Consider the following 14553-nt stretch of genomic DNA (forward strand, 5'->3'; position numbering starts at 1 on the left):
CTCAGCAGGGAAGATGCTGTGCCTGGGAGGAGAAGCGGCCGGTGGGAGACAGGGGTCGGGACAGACGGGTGGGTGGAGGGCTGATGGCACGACTCCCTCCCCCGGGGCCTGTCCAAAACCCTCTCTGCTGTGGGACCACCTCCCGCCCTGACTCGGGAACCAGCTCTCAGGGAACGTCCTGACGAGGATAACCTCCGTCTTCGTGTAAACCTCCCCTCGGAATGACCTCTCCCCAGATGACTCAGTTTGGGAATTGAAGCAAAGGCCACGCGCTGCAGGAGGAAGCTGGGCCTCGTCCAGCCGTGAGAGGCCTTGCGTGTGGGCGGGTATTTTTCTGTTGCTCCAGAATCCTCTCCCTGTGGGCAGATCCTGTTGAGACTCTAGGCTCAAGACCTCACTTTCCCAGAGCTGCTCCTGGCAGGGCTGCCTGCAGAGCTATGTTAGCGGCAGCAGGTTACACCAGACCGCGTGGCTTGAACCGAACACCACAAGGCCATTACCTCACAGATCTGGGGCTCAGACATCCAAGCTCAGTCTCACGGGGCTCAAGTCAGGATGTTGGTGGGCAGGACTGGCGCTTCCTGGAGGCTCTGGGGAGAATCCGTTTCCTTACCTTTTCCAGCTGCTAGAGGCCACCTGCATTCCTTGGCATGTGGCCCCTTCCTCCACCTTGAGACTCTCTCTGACACTGTTTCCCTCGTCTTGTCACCTTCTCTGCTTCTCCCCCTCTGGCCTCTTGCAAGGACCCTTGCCATGCCTCTGGGTCCACAGGATGCTAACGCAGGATCGTCAAGGTCACATCTGCAAAGCCCCTTTTGCCAGATAACGTAACATGTATAGGTTCCAGTAATTAGAACGCAGACACCTTTGGGAGCCGTTATTCAGCCAGCAATAGGGGGGTGGGTCCAGTAGGCTGGTCGGCAGTCAGAGGATGGAGTGGGTGCCCACTGGTCTGTCCCTTTCGGCTGTGCCCTGAGGGGCCCACGCAGGTCTGAGTGCCTAGCAGAGGGCTGAGCTTCCCGACACGTCTGTTCTGAGGTGGCGAATCTTCCTGTCCAGGCAGGACCCTGTGACTGGAGTGAGGGGGACGGGGTGAACGGCAAGTTGTTGTTCTGTATGCTTCTCCCGAGTGAGCCAAGTGGTGGCCCCAGGCCCGGATAGGGTTCTTTCTCCCTCAGGAGACCCACAGAAGCCACATGGGCAGTTTCGAGTTTCTCCAGTTCAGCTGCTTCTGAGTGAGTTATGCTCCCAAGGGAGCAGCTTGTGAAAACAGCAAACATGGTTAGCATGTTTGCGGGCCCCTGAGAGAGTCTCGGGGGCCAGTGGCCTCGTGGCCCCCTGCTCCAGGGATGCCTTTGGAAGGCAACCTCCAACCTCACTTTCCGTGCTCGTGCCTGATGGCCCCCGAGCTGGCCTTGACTCCGCGACCTCGACCCTGTCCCTGCTCCCGAAGCCCCGTGCTGTCAGCCTGGCCCTTGTCCCTAGCCCTCCCGTCCCTCCCCCTCGGGGTTCCCATCCTTTGCAGAACTGCCCCTGCTCAGGTTCCGAGTGGCAGGGCGGAGGCTGGGCAGTCCTGGGTCTCTTAGGCCTGCAGGTTGCTGTCCTGAAAGCCTGCAGGTGACGAGGACGCCACAGAGGCGGAAGTGGTGGCATCGCAGTGACTGCAGCAGGCCCCCGAGGAAGAACAGTTTCTCCTCGGCCGCCACCTGGGAGTGTCCGAGTCTTCCTGCCGGGGGCCCAGGACCCGCCCAAACTGCACCTGTGCTCATTACCCGCACGCTTGGGGCGAAGCAAGGAGTAGGGTGGTCCATCCCGTGTGACCGCCCTGCTCTGTGGGTGCCCAGCTCCGAGTCTGGGGCACAGAGGAGAGTAGGAAGGGGTCTTCCCTTCCCACGGTGGAGGACCCCGTGGGTACAGTGGCACAGGGAGCACGGAGGCCGCTGGGGCTCCTGGGGCTTTCTGGGGCACCCCCGGCTCTGTGTGCTCTGAGCAGCCCCTCTGAGATCAGGCCCCGGTCAGATCTCGAAGTAGGTGAGTCCGCAGCCTGGGCCTCTCTGAGTCTCACGACTTTCCCAAGGCCTCACGTTGAGGTGGTAGTGGGGACCCAGCACTTCAGCTCCCTGAACAAGTCCCTTCTCACAGAGCAGAGAAAGGCTGGGTCTAGGGAATCGAGATGGGGAGGCTTCCAGCATCTTCTCCTGGAGTCATGAGCCATCTTTCTTCACCAGTCTTCTCCTAAAAGGGACAGTCTGACTTGCACCCATCAAACTCAGCTCCCCCAAGACAGTGTGGGGAAGGGGTGAGCCTTGGGCCTTGAGCCAGATGAGCTGGGTTCAAGGCCTGGGTTGTGTCCACCCCATAACCTTGGGGACACTGCGGGTCCCTTCCACATCTGCAGGTCTGTGGGCCTCATGAGTGGGTGTTGGGAGTTAACGAGGCAATGGTACACGAAAGTATAAAGTGACGATCAGAGAGGCTACACACCTGCCTGAGGTCACACAGCTCCGATCTCCAGAAAGAGCAGAATGTCAACTCAGATTTTTCACTTTTTAACTTCATAGTCAATGATTTTAACCATGGTGCTACAGCGTACACCCCCCCCCCCACTCCCCCATCAGGCTCCCATCCCCAGCAGCCTGTCTGCATTTCACCTGTCAGCTCTCATCTCAGATGCCCTTAAGGATGGGGCAGCAGTTCCTGGGTCTTCTGGGGCAGAGGTTTCTGCAGACCTGCCCATCCAGGGGTCTAGGTGGTGACTGGGGCTTCTAGGGAAAACAAAGGGAAATAAACGTGGCTTTGTTTTGCCAAAAAGGTCTCGCAGCTGAGAGTCCTGCTGCCAGAGGCGTCCTCCCTGCCCTGGCCGGCTAAGCCTTCCACTCCCAGGACCAGGCTGACCTCACAGGACCTCGGGCTGGCTGTAGCGGGGGGCTTCAGAGTCACATCAGAAGTGGATGGTCTGACCCTGGGCTCAGCCCCTCCTGTGGGCCTCAGAGGCACCAGGGAACACACTCAGCTAGAAAGTCTGCAAAGAGTCAAAATTTAATTTTTTTAGCAGGGTTTTCTGAACGTCTCCTTTGCACGAGGCGCTGGGCCAGGCATCAGGGTGGGTGGGGGCTGATCGTCTGCTCATTCAGTGATTCCTTCACTGGTTCTTTCACCACATATTCGTGGAGCCCAGTCTGCTTGAAGCGGGAGGCGGGAAGGCCAAAGGCCACATGGTCAGAGGCCAGGCTGAGGCGTGCAGCTGGTGTCCACGCTGGGGAGGACGGGCTGGGTTGGGTCAGACTTCTCAGAGCATCTGTAAATCCTACTGAACCACGCATACATTTCTTAAACCTTTTATTTTTCCTTAAAGTATTTAAAGTACACTAATTTGTCTGTCTTTTGATAAAAGGGCCAAAGCCTTTTGCCCAAACGTAAGTCTGCAGATTGGAGTTTGGGGTCGTCTTTATGGCTGAAACTGCATCACGATGCATCAGCGCTGGTTTCCGGTTTCGGTTCTCTAAAGGGGGCTGAGAACAGGAAGGCCCTTGCGAAGCCTCTGAAAACAGTCTTGCGTCGTATGTGTGGTTATTCCCCTCGTGTGCTGGGACTTTCCGAAGCTTCTGACCTGGTTGCTAGAGATTGGCTCATGTTTTGTACCTGTATTTCATTTGTTTCCATCAGTGGTTCTCAAAGTGTGGTCCAAGGATGCGGGTGACCCTCGAGGCCCTTTGGGGAGATCCACCAGTCAAAACTAAGACTCTGCAAGCCCATACCAAGACGTCATTCGCCCTTTATCCCCTCATTCCCTCATGATGTACAAGTGATCATGTCCAGCGGCTGAGGCCCACTCTGATGCCTGGTGGACCGTGCTTGGGCTTTGAAATTCTTCCAGCTTTAATTTCTAATATAGTAAATACTGATAGATGTGAACCACCTAAACAAAAGCTCTTTGGGAATCTTCAGAAATTTTTGAGAGTGTAAAGGAGTCTTCATTCTTAACAGTTTGAGAACTGCTGGTTTCTATATTTATTAAATCACATATTTCTAATATCAAGCACAACTGGCATAAGAAAGACTTGGGAACAAACATAACTGACTTGTAATAAACTCAGAATTGACTGGAGGGCATTTTGCAGAACGGCCGAGAGCACTGAGCATGCCCGGAACATCAGCAAGGGTGCCTAGGGGACGAGGAGGCAGGCATCTGTCAGTGGGGAGGCCGGATAAGAGGTATCTACGGCGTACGTGGTGACAGCAGTAACACGGGTGCCAGCTGTTTACTGAGCACAGGCTGAGCGCCAGGCCCCGGGCTCAGTGCAGCTCCACGTGTTGCCTTAGATCCTCACCACCACCCTAGGAGAGAGGTCCTATCTTTCTTCTGGTTCTGTCATTGCACAGGTGGGGGAACTGAGGCTCAGAGGGGCCAAACAACGAGCCCCAGGCCCGCAGCCCCTAAGGAGCAGAGTTAGTCCTTGATCTCAGGGCTATTGATCTCCAGGGCCCGAGTCTTCACCCGCACTTCTCACCTCTGAGTCCCTGAAGTCTCTGAGTTTCTAAGGAGGCAGAGCCTCAGGTGAAATCAGGGGGCTGCTGGTACCTTTGGGACAGTCTGGGCTGGGAGGCCGACACACGCACTGGGGACGAGGTCAGGGCCAGGTGGCCTCTTCAAGGTCATTTTCTTGTGGAAGCAGCAGAGCTGACCCAGACAGCACCCCACCCCACCTCCCGGCACCCCGTCGGTGCCCAGCCTTGCAGGGGCCCTTGGGCAGGGACTCGATCCTGGCCTCTGCCGCCCTCTTACTGCATCCCTTCTGTGTCCTGTGTCCACCTGGATGGGAGGAAGCTGAGCTGCGTGTGTGCTGACCCTCAGGAGGAGCCCCTGACTTTTTGGGAGGTTGAACAGGTGGGACCAGCTGCTCCAGGGGCCCTTCCGTCTCACCGTCTGAGGCTTTCTCAGAGCCTGGGAATCCTGGGCTGGTCCCATCCTGCCAGTTCTGAGGTTGTTCAGGGGCCCCCTGTGGCCCGCCGTGGCCCCCCGTGGCCAGCCGCTGCTGCTGCTGCTGTGGGTTGGAGCTGTGGTTGAGGAATGGGGAGTGGCAGCTGCCCTCCACATCTCCGAGGGGCAGCTGGACGTCCCAAATGAGGGGCCACGGTCACCATGGAGATCTTTTGTTTACTCCCGCCTCCGTGTGAGATAATCTGCAGAACTGCCGTTTTCTACACTTTCAACATAGTGGAATTCAGGAAAATTCCACGGCCAGGCCAGCCTCCAGTTCTAAAGGCAGCAACCCAGGCAGCCTGCACAAGACCTCAGGATGCAGGCGAACTTCTCTGGCCTCTAATCTCCTTCTTCCCCTAAGAGAGCACATGCTTCTCCTCTGCTCCACGTTTTCTGCCTCCGTGCCTTTGCTCAAGCCAGTGCACCACCAGGAGGGCCCACCCTCCCCACTGTTCAACTGAGCCAGCTTCTTATCCCACCCCAGGGCCAAGGGCAAGTGTTACCTCCTCCTCCATGCTGGCCTCCTGGATTCCACCTTGCCTCCTGCCTCCCACCTCCTGACCTGCTTGAGGCCTCTTCCCCTTCTTAGTCTCTCTCCCATCTTGTGTGGTGTTGATTACTTTCTACGTGACTCTGCAGTCATTTGTGTGTTTTCATCTCGCACCCAGACAGCAAATCCTGGGGGCACACAGGCTGTTCCTTCCCCCACCCTCAGATACCCCAGCCGTGGAGTGATGTCCCCAAGAGGCAGGCAGTGAGTGCCTAGAGAGAGAGACCTGGGAGCTAGGGATCTGGATGACACTGAGCCAGTGACTTAACTTCTCTGAGCCTGTTTCCCCAGCTACTGAGCAGGGTGGGGGCCTGGAGGATTTCAAGGGGCCCTTTCAGATCTGCCCTTCTCTTTGTCGCCTTTTGAAGACTTGACACTTTCCCCACGCTGCTTACGAGCCCAAGGTGTTTTGCAGAGGAAGTGTCTGGAGAAGGGGTTGGGCCGCGAGTGGCAAGCCCCCCCCCCCCCCCCCACACTCTTCTGGGATTCCAGGATGGCTGCCCTGGGAGCAGAAGGCACCGAAACACAGCCCTGTGCTGCCCCCGTGTGTCCTCTCTAGGCACTGCACCCAGGGGGCCTGTCTCAGCCCGCCTTTCCAAGGGCTACCCTGGCAGATGCACATCACCAATCTGGATGGCCCGCTTGACCCTCCGCTGCCTTCTTGCTCAACGCTCACCTGGGCCAGGGAGCTCCTGGGGACTAGCAGTAACCCTAATAAGAGGGCGTCCAAGGGTGGAAGGACTGTGGTCTCAGATCAGCCAACCAGGAGCCTTGTTCTGGAGGTGCCATTATGTGGCGAGAAGGATGGTCGTAGGAGCCCCCAGAGGTGTTCACATGTGCTTCTTGGTCTCCAGGCTCTCCCCCCGCCCCGACCTCCGCCGAGTGGCCTGCAGGCCGTGTAGGATCACACCCACAGCACCTGCAGGGAAAGGACGGCTGGGAGAGGGCCAGCCTGGCTCTCCGTCAGGTGCTCCCGCCGCTCTATCTGGCGCGGCCAGAGCACAGCTCCTAGTGGGCTGAGCTGAGACCCTTCTGCCCCTTTAGGACTGGTAGTGGTCAGGCACCTCCCCAGCCTCTCCCCATCTTGATCCTTCCCACGCGTAGGCCTCCCCTTCTCAACCCTCGTCCTCTGTGCCACCCTTCCTAATACCCTGTCCTGAGCTGACCTGAACCTGGGTCTCGGGCACCCTCCTAGGACTGTGCATGGCTCAAGAGGGCCCTGGGGGAGCCCTCACCCGCCCCAGGGGGACCTCAGACGCGGGAGTATTGGTGACGGGAAGGGGCTGGGCTTGAAGCTTCTGCCTGCAGACCTGCAGAGCTCCACCCTCACCCGTCCCTGTTCTGCCTTCTCCACTCCTCCCAGCATCACCACCTTCCTGGGCTCTCCTCTCTCCTGCCTGCAAGATGGCCCTCCTGGCTCCCGGCTCCAGGCCCCACCTCCATAAGCAGTGCTCTGCGGCCTCTCAGCCCTACGCAGGCAGGCTCCTCTGTTACCCTTGTCCTTCCCAGATGTGGGGGAGGAGCACAGGGGTCCTAGGGGACCCCCTCTCCCGGGGTGTCCTGTGCTGACCTCCGTCCTGCCTTAGTGTAGACGAGCTGAGGTCTGGGACCTCCACGTGGCAGTGGGTCCTCCTCTTCTTTTTTATTTTTTTTAATTAATTAAATTTATTTATTTTTGGCTGTGTCGGGTCTTCGTTTCTGTGCGAGAGCTTTCTCTAGTTGCGGCGAGCAGGGGCCATTCTTCATTGAGGTGCGCGGGCCTCTCACTATCGCGGCCTCTCTTGCTGCGGAGCACAGGCTCCGGACGCGCAGGCTCAGTAGTTGTGGCTCACGGGCCCAGTTGCTCCGCGGCATGTGGGATCCTCCCAGACCAGGGCTTGAACCCGTGTCCCCTGCATTGGCAGGCGGACTCTCAACCACTGCGCCACCAGGGAAGCCCGGTCCTCCTCTTCTTGACCTAGTCTACCAGGCAGACCTGACCTCTCCCCTGTCCCATTTGCCTTCCAGCTGTTTCTGCTCTCTCCTCTCTCCGTCCCTTCTCCTCCTTCCTCCCGGCTTGCTCTTCCTCCAGCAGTGAGGTGCATGCCGGACAGGGTGAGGCTGTGCTGGGCTGGGGCTGTGGTTCCGACAGGCAGGTCTGGAGCTGCTGCCACGGTGCAGCTCTGGGAAGGTCCAGGGTCTCGATGACAAGCCATGCTTAGCGTAACCCGGATACATCGCTGTGCTCACCGGGCCAGGATGTTCAGGACTGGGTAACAAGCAAAGAGAACCAGCCCACTTTATTAGCACCTGCCGCAGTTGTACCCCTCACTCTGCTTCTTCACAGCTCTCTTCCTCGGGCTTCTCCATCCCAGAAGCTCCAGGGGGGGCTTCTTCCTCCCCAGCTGGGGGCTGCCCCTTCTGGAACATGTGACTTTCTCAGCCCCTGCCTCAGCTGTGAGGTGACCCTGTCCAGGCTGCTCATGTTTCAGTGGCCAGGACTTGTCACGTACCCCCCTCCAGCCACGGGATGGGCAGGCTGCTATGAGCTGGATGGAGAATTGATGTCGGGCGGGGCATGTTCAGTGCCCCCCAGCTCCCTCAGGGCCCCCACTGGATTCTACCCTGGCCCTTCTCACCCATTCTCCCACCTGTCAGTCTCTTTCGGATGTTTAACCTCTATACCCGCACTGCATTCTGTGAAATTTCCTTCCAGTTATGTCTCAGTTCACCAAATCTTTCTATTTCTCTACGTCACCAATTCTGCTCTCTAAACTATTAATTTTTTAGTTTTTAAGTGACTTTTTTGGGGGGTGATTTTCAATTGTAGAATGTCAATTTGGTTCATTTTCAAGTCCATCTGTTATTTTTTCATAGAACCTTGTTTTTTAGATTTTTTTTAAAGATTTTTTTTGATGTGGACCATTTTTAAAGTCTTTATTGAATTTGTTACAATATTGCTTCTGTTTTATGCTTTTTTGGTTTTTTGGCCATGAGGCATGTGGGATCTTAGCTCCCCAATCAGGGATCGAGCCCGCACCCCCTGCATTGGAAGGCAAAGTCTTAACCACTAGACCACCAGGGAAGTCCCTTAAATATGGTTTTTAATTCCTTCTTTATGTCTTTAATCATTTTAAACATTTTAAACATGATTTATTATTTCATTTGAACTGTTATTATAAGTGCTTGGGGGATTAATCATTCTGTTTATTTTTTAATCTGCTGACTTTCCCTTGTGAATTGTTTCCTTGTGTATTTTGTGATTTTAAAAAATTATTTTGAGTTTTTCTTGGGGTGTATTACCATTTGTTTTCTAGGGGAGGCCCACATGCCCTGGGATGGGAGGTATTTCCTGGAAAGGATTTTATCTTTGCTTTGGTCTGGATCCAAGGGATCATTTCTCTAAAAACAAATTTTGCAATAACTTTTTGGTTTGGGATGTCCTTGCTTTATGGGAAGTATAAATTAAAACTGTCCATCTGGTTGGGTGGGGTGGGTTTGGAGCTTCCATTTTGTTTGTTTTATTCTCCAAAAAATGTTTTATTCTGGAAAAAATCTGGCACAATTTATCCCATTTTCCATTTGTCCATAATGTGTAAAACCACTGAAAAGCCCAGTGAGAGGATGGTTATTATCTGATACTTATTTGTTTCCTACAGTGTGGCGGTCTAACATTCAATTAACTAAAATAACATTGGTCCTCATATCTACTTTCAGTTGAGAGCCAATATTTTGGAGCTTCCAATTTTAATGGGAACTTTTATGCACCCTCATCTTTTCTGAGCAGAGTCAAGCTTTGCTCCTGAGATTGCGCTTGTATTTTCTGAGTCTTTCTTATAAGGAAGGGCCAGTCTTCCAGGGACCTGACTTTATTCAGAGTACCCAGTTCACCTCTGCCTCTTCTATGTCAGGGATGTATTTCCTCTCTTCCCTGAGTGTTAAAACCCAGCCCCTAGCCCTTAGGACACATATTTATATTTGACCCCTCCCTGGGCTTCTGTGGTGTTGGCTCATGAATGATCCTTCTGGCTTGCGGTTCCTACTTTATTTCTGGCTCAAGAAGTGCCCTCCTTCCTTCTTTCAAACTTGCCTATGAATTAGAAAGAAATTGACATGTTTTGGGGGTGCCGAGATGGCTAGCAGGGCAGAGATGGGAATTTTCTAGTCAACTTTTGTTATTAATTCCTAGATTAATTTTGCAGTGGTCAGAAGACATCTCTGAATGATGTAAATCCTTTAAAATTTGTGAGGTTGGCTTTGTGACCCAGCATATGGTTCATTTTCTTAAATATTTGTGCATTTAAAGAGTGCGTATTCTGTCATTGTTGGATGTAATATAGTTCAAGCTAATTGTGCTGGTCACACTTATATCCTTATTGCTTTCCTATTTTTGTTGAGAGGCATGTGCTAATGTCTTCTAACATTATTATAGATTTGTCTCTTTCTCTTTTTGGTTTAGTGCTTATCTGGCATAGTTTTTTTCCCCAACCTTTACTTTCACCATTTTTTGCTTGTTTTTGAGGTAGATCTCTTGTAACCAAAATATAAACAAGTTTTAAAAATCTGATGTGAAGTTTTAGTCTTATTTGGAGTATTTAGTCCATTTACATTTAATTTAACGATTAATATATTTGGATTTATAGCTACACTTTTACTATTTGCTTTCTATTTGTTGTACCTATTTAATGTTGTCTGCTCCCCTTCCCTTTCCCCCTGGTATTTGGCCATTTGGTCCTGTTCCTTGGCATGCCTAGTAATTTTTCATTGAATTCTGGGCATCATTCATCCTTTTCTCTGATGGGTGGATAAACTGTGTGTGTAGGGGTGGGACTTAGTCATCTTAATCCAATCAGGAACTGAGTGGATGCTATTCAAGTACTGCTACTCAGGGCTGGGTGGCAGGATTGGAACACCTCTGCTCATGTCTGCTCCTACAGCATGGTTTTAAGGTGTGTTCATCAGGGCTCTTGCCCCATGATAGGTCCTGAACTCTAGTCCTTGTGTCCTCAGCACAGTGAGAAAATTAAAAAACTTCACTTACTTTTCAGGCTCTGTGTTTACCTTTCTAGTTTTCATCTTGTTCAGCTTCAGAAATCTTCAGATATTTTGAGGGGGAAATTGACTGAGAGCTGGGCTTAGTTCTTTGCCCCACTGCCACCCCCAAGAATCTCATTTTTGTCTTTCCAGGTCCATAAGCCTACCAGCGTCTTTGTTAGTTTCCTTGATTCCCCTGGTAGCTCTAACCTGGACCCCTTGCCTCTTGCTCTGTCCAGGATTCCCAAGTGCCCTGAGTAGAAAAGTACACATTTATTAAAAATTTTAAGTTTAATACAAAAATAAAGAAAAAAATGTCAAGACCTAATACTCAGCAAATGAAGCTTGTTCAAGGTGCCAGTGCAGGACCTTGGCCTTTTAGGCTTGATTGCTTCTCCAATGCCTTCAAACAAATGTTTCTTGGTGTGCCATCAGCCTTCTTGTTGTCCTCAGTATTGGTCCTCTGCAAGATCTCCAAGAAACAGGAGTCCCTTTGTATTATGTTTCAACCATTTTATATTTTGGGGTCTATATGTTACCCCAACCTTTCCTATCCTAATACATATTTTACCAGCATTTCTATATATTTTTAGGAGGAAGTCATCCATAATAACTAGTCTTCCAGTTGGTTGAGCCAAAGGACCTTATACTGATTACAATTAGAAAATATGAAGGACATACTGTCATTGGCCACGTGGTATAGAATACACAGTTAAGTACGTGTGAAGAGAAATGTTTAAAAATGGTATGTCTTATTAAAAAGATAATACACATTTATTAAACATTTTAAGTTACTACAAAAATAAAGAAAAATATGTCAAGACCTTGTACTAAGCCAATGAAGCTTGCTCATGTTGGAGACTCTGGAACCTGGCGTAGAACACAAAGCTCAGCATTTTGCATTCATCGAATCAGGGAGTTACGCCATTTATCCAACAAATCACTGTAAGTATTGGCCCATGGGAGTTTCTAGAGGGCATTTACACCCAGCACTATGCATATAACACTATACATATATTATAAACACATGTATGCATACACACACACACATATATATATATTTGTTCATTGCCACATACCCAATGCCTGAAAGAATGCCTAGAAGAAACAGGTGTTTAAAAAAACATTTGTTTGGGCTTCCCTGATGGCGCAGTGGTTGAGAATCTGCCTGCGAATGCAGGGGACACGGGTTCGAGCCCTAGTCTGGGAAGATCCCGCATGCCGCGGAGCAACTGGGCCGTGAGCCACAGTTACTGAGCCTGCGCGTCTGGAGCCTGTGCTCCACAGAGAACAAGAGAGGCAGCGATAGTGAGAGGCCCGCGCACGGCGACGAAGAGTGGACCCCGCTTGCCACAACTAGAGAAAGTCCTCGCACAGAAACGAAGACCCAACACAGCCATAAATAAATTAATTAATTAAAAAAATTAAAAAACACATTTGTTTAATAAATGAATGAATAAACTAAATTTAAAAAAAAAGCCCTTGCACTCTGTGGCAACTGCTATCGTCATATTTTTTTCCAATCTTATTTTTCTACACTTTTGATTAGTTGAGTCATATTATATAGACAATTCTATATGCTGCTCAAAGCAAAACACACATAAAACAAAACTTAGTATAGCATGTGCTGTGTGCCCCTGGCCCAACCAATTCACCACATAGAGCCCCAGTTTCTTCCTCTGAAAAAGAGACATATCGTGACAGGGTTGTGGTGAAAATCCAACGGTAAAGCTCTTACCGTTATTCCAGAGGCATAACTGCACGATACATTGTAGCTATGAGAATTTTAGGATCAGTAGTATCAGTAGTGCCCCCAGTCTAGAGAGGGGTTAACTAACTTGCTACAGTCATACCTGAGGTCCACACTCTGGTCTGCCCGACCCCAGGCTCTTTCCATCTCCACCTTCAGCCTCAAACCATACCTGGCACCATGCTGGGTCCTGAGACTTCAGAGAAACTGAAAGCTTCCTCTGGCAGCTGGAGTTGGAGTGAATCTGTCATCACTTGCCACGATGATGCTGCATAACAAAAACCTTACCAAACCTCAGTGTCACACTGTTCGCATTGATTTAACAGGTCATGAGTCTGGGGGTCAGTGACTTAGGCTGGGCTCTGCCAGACGGTTCTTCTGGTTGTGGCTGGGCTCAGCCACATGTCTGCCAGTTGGCTGCAGGTTGGTAGACCCAGGGTGGACACAGCTGGGACAACTGGTGACCTTGGCTTTACCCCACATGGCCCACCCTCCGGCAGGCTGTCCTGGGCATGTTCTTGTGGAAAAGGCTGAGAAGCAAAAGGGGGTGAGGGAGAGATGCAAGTGTTTCTTCAAGCTTCTGCTTTTGTCATGTTTGCTAAAATCCCATTGGTAAAAGCAAGTCACGGGGCAGAGACTGAAATCTCTGGGGCAGGATGCCAGGCCCACAGTGGGGGGCCTTGAAAGTGTCATGGCAAAGGGTCAGGTACAGGAAAGGTGAGGAATGGGTACATCACTGCATTTCATCTCTTTCAGGGAGGAGAAGACACAGAAATCATTCAGTTAGCCAGGGGGGCAGATAGATCAGAGCCCTCCTGTGTCATGCCAGCAGGATGACCTGTGATACATGAACAGATGGGCTCCTTCTAACCCCCAAACCCTTGAACTGGGCTGCTGGTCAGGAGGCCCACATTGCTCCGGGGGCAGGTCACAAAGGAAAGTGTGCAGGTGGCAAAATCCTGGCTTTTAACTTCAAGAGCCTTTGGCTGGGAATAAACAAAAAATTCAGAAATTTACGCAACAACGTGTTCTTTCATCAACAGGAACTTCCCTTCCAGACCTCCTAGGAGGAGCAGAGAGAGGGATGTTCAACAGCTGAACTTGAACTTGAACGGGGAACGTGTGCTCCTGAACCGAGCATGTCAACTTCACCGAGAGCATCAGGCAAGGGGCTGGAAACAAAGGCAGCGACCGTCCTCGTGGAAGATGACCAGGCCTGGTGCACTCAGGAGAAGCGCTGAGAGCTTGCCAAAAACCCAGTCAGAAGGCACAGGGCCTCCTTCGTCCTTCTGTCTGCAGTAACCTTGAACTTCAAGGAGCTGAACGGGCCTGGTGCCAGGAGCTAAATTGGAGCAACCGCTGGCCCCAAATTAGGAATTTATAAGCGGCTCTGGGCTTATAAGCATCAAAAGCATATTCTTGCCCCAGTAGAGTTCGCCGGGATCCAGAAAGAGTCACACAAAGAGAGACCAAGAGAAACAAAATCTCGAGAGTTACATTTGGGGTGGCTGGAGGCTAGGTCGGCCCTAGGGTGACCTACGTGTCCCGGTTTCCCAGGACTTTCTTGAATTCAGCACTCAAAGTCCTGCATTCTGGAAACCCCCTTGGTCCGGTCACCCGGTTGGCCTGGTGGCTGGAATTGCAGGACAGTGGAGAGCCATGGACTCCTGTTCTGTCCCTCTGCTGGGTCCTGCTCACCTGGCTGGCTGTGGGCTGGGGCTCGAGGGGCAAGGCCTCCCAGCAGCCCCCATGGCTGGGGGCACCTGCAGCGTTTGGGGGACAAGCCTGGTCCCTGAAGAGCACGGGGACAGAGTCCCTCTTCTCGTTGCTGCCACTTCCCGTCCGACACCTGGAAGGAAATCTGTGTGGCCTGAGTGTATGTGGAGGGACAAGGACTTGATGGAAAGCTTTCCATAAACACAGACCAGCAGGGCAAAGGGCGGGGTTCTCAGACAAGGCAGGCACCTCCCTGCTTGCAGCTCATGGTGGTATGCACATCCCTCGGTGCCCAGCATCTTCAGGCCCCTGTCCTCACCACTGTGTCTCCAGTGTGAGGCAAGGCGGGGAGGCCTGGGGGGACGGTGGCACAGAAGACCCCCTCCCCTTCTGCCCCGAGCCTGCTTCCTAGGCTGGGAAATAGAGGACATTTATTTAAATATTTAAAAATAGCACCCAAACAGTTTGACCGTCCTTGCCAGGAGAAAAGATGAAGCAGCACCCCGTGCGCCGAGCTGGCCCCCTCTCCGCAGAGAACAG

The 14553-nt window shown here is 52.1% G+C and overlaps 1 protein-coding gene across 1 annotated transcript in view; it reads left to right on the forward strand.

Annotated features, from left to right (window-relative positions):
* The window catches only part of CHST15 (carbohydrate sulfotransferase 15), a 98622-nt gene extending 85208 nt beyond the window's left edge, over nt 1–13414 (forward strand). The window contains exon 10 of the transcript XR_013824221.1: nt 13341–13414. The gene's annotated coding sequence lies outside the window, so the exon portion shown is untranslated. The remainder of the gene's footprint in view (nt 1–13340) is intronic.
* Nucleotides 13415–14553: the final 1139 nt, after the last annotated feature.

This window comes from Stenella coeruleoalba, assembly GCF_951394435.1.
Source record: "Stenella coeruleoalba genome assembly, chromosome: 16".
NCBI classification, from domain to species: domain Eukaryota; kingdom Metazoa; phylum Chordata; class Mammalia; order Artiodactyla; family Delphinidae; genus Stenella; species Stenella coeruleoalba.